General features: G+C 38.2%; 1 protein-coding gene across 1 annotated transcript in view; it reads right to left on the bottom strand.

Annotated features, from left to right (window-relative positions):
* Positions 1–2,772, bottom strand: part of LOC135207258 (DNA-binding protein RFX2-like) — a gene marked incomplete in the record, with an annotated part of 462,694 nt that extends 459,922 nt beyond the window's left edge. Inside the window, 1 exon segment of the mRNA XM_064238912.1 lies at positions 2,491–2,772.
* Positions 2,773–3,072: the final 300 nt, after the last annotated feature.

Genomic DNA, 3,072 nt, shown 5'->3' with positions numbered 1-3,072 from the left:
ACCTCCGTTGATTAAACTATTTTCCCTGAACACAAAACACTCAGAAATAAAAAGTTGTTGAGGGATACTATTGCGAAAAAGGGACAGATCCCCCTTTTAGCGACAAACCTGTCAGCTTAGCTTAGCAAGAAGAATCGTTGGACAGATGCAAGCAGTTACGTATAAATGTAACATTCTTTATGCAATGCCTGTGTGAATCAGGACGCAACTGAAGTGTAGTAATTCCTTCATGGAAAATTTATATTTTCATCATTTTTTATTGAAAAATTAACCAGTGTATGTATATGATTCACAAACAAAAGTGTCACTGTAGGAAAACCACTGGGAATGTTCCAATTTGAATACAGTAAGGTGAAGCTTGAACTAAATCTTGATAATTATATAAATTTTTAATGTTAACTCCTTTTAGGAAAACTAAGATGCAACAAACTAGTTCCCTCTGTTGGCATCACCAAGTTGTAATCTAAGCCGCTCGAATCACTCAGCGGCATTCTTTTCCAAGGCACAAAACTTGCAGTTAAGGCAGTTCCAACCCTCTCCTCTGTATCAGCCAGTCGTCGTCATTACTATGTATGTGTGTTAAGCTTTATCGTGGTCCATCCACTTTATCATGGGATTTGCCTTCAAAATATTGTGATTGTGTATATTGCGGGATCAGTAAATATTTGAGTAATGTGGGTTTTGCCGTTGTATCTTTGAGCATTGTGATAATTGTCCACTTCAGGAACTTGGAGTTTTTTTATGACGACCACATTATATATACTACTCAAGTTGTTTGAAATTGTCTAATATTCAGGTTCATTCTTGCATAGCTAATTAGTATATACATTATAACAACACAGAAAAGCGAAAGCTACCAAAATGCATCCTAGCATAACCTACCTAACCTAATGGTCTATGTACTGGATTAACTGCCCAGGGTGAGGAAAAGCCTTCCTTAACCCATTTATGTAATTGAAAGCATCATAAAAATAATAAGTAGGATATGTTAAGTTCCAAATGATAAAAGACTCATATACTACCTACTACCAAATGTACATTTAAAAAGGGTATTTCTACAGAAGCTGTCCACACGGACTGCAAGGAACATAACAGCGGATACGACATCCACTAGGGATTGGGGCCGTCCAATGTATTTCACCGTGTTTAGTACTGGCCCCTGGGGATTAATTACAGTCGTCCAATTAAATATTACTTAAAATTCTTGTTCAGTAGGTAAAACTGCATAGAAAACCCGCCACTGCCATAGTCTAGGTCGCCACGGATAAGTACCCTAGATCTACCTTAAAAAGGATAATGACAATTGTACAAAGCACAACCCATTATTCATAGCAAGTGTCATTTTTTTCATCCTATTACCAATATTTCTTTCTATGCAGGTTTAAAAGTTAATAGTTTTGATATTTCTACAGAAGCAGTCCGCACGGACTGAAAGGAATGTAACCACGGATACAACATCCACTAGGGATTGGGGAGTCCGATGTATTCGCTGTGTTTAGTACTGGCCCCAGGGGCGTTTATTACAGTAGTCCGAATAAATATTATTTAAAATTCTTGTTCAGTAGGTAAAACTCCATAGAAAAACCGCAACTGCCATAGTCTAGGCCGCCACGGATAAGTACCCTGGATCTACCATAGTTTTTATTTCTTAATATATCCTAACTATATAGCCTAGGTAATTCAGGGCCAAGTCAAACGTTGATAAAAGAAATATTACCTAGCCTAGCATCTTACAACTGCTTTTGCCTTTTGGTTAACCAAAGAGACCTGATGTTCAAAATCAAAGCAATCCTAACAAAATATTTAGCTAGTAATGTGCTCAACTCGTCACTAAGGTAGGCCTAGGCTCGCCTTGAAGACCCCACCCTAGGCATATACTAGTACTAGGTATACCTAGGTAGGATACGGTGGGAGGTCATGGAACGCTAGCCTTAGGTAGACTACTGGCAAAGTGCCAGCAAAGACCTTACGTACCCACTTCCTGGCATTTTCTGGTTTGGACATGGTTCAAAAGGCCTCACTGAGAAAAAATAGTAAAAAAGATAGAGAGAATAAGGTAGTAGGCCTAGGGCAAACCAACGGATACCCTAATGACAGGTGACTGTTAACCGTGATGTTGATTTCGCCCTGGTCGCCATAGTAACCAAAATTTCCAGCATTCTACAGGCATTTTGATAAGCTAATTACATTAATTGAGTTTCGTGGTAAAATTTTGTACACTAAAGGAAAGGAGGACATCAGCCTTCCTTTCGTTAGTATGATAGCCGTTGCGTTAGTATCGATTAATTTGTTTAAATAACACGAACCCGATATAAACAAGGCATTTTCAACCTAAACGTGTTATACTCGACCTAGAAATCAATACAATTAGGACAATGAATGTTGTCAAGATCCATAAGAGGACGACTATAATTCCTCAACTCTTTAATTGCTCCTCTCAGGTTCATCCAACGGTTCTATATGATGACTCAAAAAGTGAGACGACTTTACCTGTTTTGTTGACGAGAGGCAGAGCGATCACTATGGCTACGGCATCAGTTGCTACGGGCCGGCGCACTCCCTTCCACGCGCAGCAATATCGGAAAATTGGAGACGTTCGTGCGCTCTGTCGGGCTCAGATGAACCCAAGTTTCTACAGCCAGAAACACTCTCAAAGCAAATCATTTAACATCTGCAGACAGTCTCCGAACTACACACACTACAAAACAAATTACCCAGACATCCCCAAGAACTGCTTTGTTTATCGGAAGAATTCTCCTTAGAGACGGTCTCTTTTCATTTTGATCGCAACAGATGGCGCTCTCTCAGCAGACGACACTCGACCGTCTATCGTCTATATAAACAGCTTTTTTTAGGATTACCTACGACAGCACAGTTGACTTTTTCTTCTTCGATTTAGTTTCATTATAACTTGCAAAAGCTTAATCTCGCAACAACAGTAAGGAAATATACACTTTTAAAAACAGAATATCATATATACTATATATATATATATATATATCTATATATATAGATAAATATATATATATATATATATATATATAATCACATTCCAAATTTTCGTTATTCAGT

The sequence above is a fragment of the Macrobrachium nipponense genome, chromosome 32, assembly GCF_015104395.2.
Source record: "Macrobrachium nipponense isolate FS-2020 chromosome 32, ASM1510439v2, whole genome shotgun sequence".
Lineage (NCBI taxonomy): Eukaryota > Metazoa > Arthropoda > Malacostraca > Decapoda > Palaemonidae > Macrobrachium > Macrobrachium nipponense.
The sequence above is the reverse complement of the archived record's forward strand: the minus strand, read 5'-3'. Positions and strand labels throughout refer to the sequence as shown.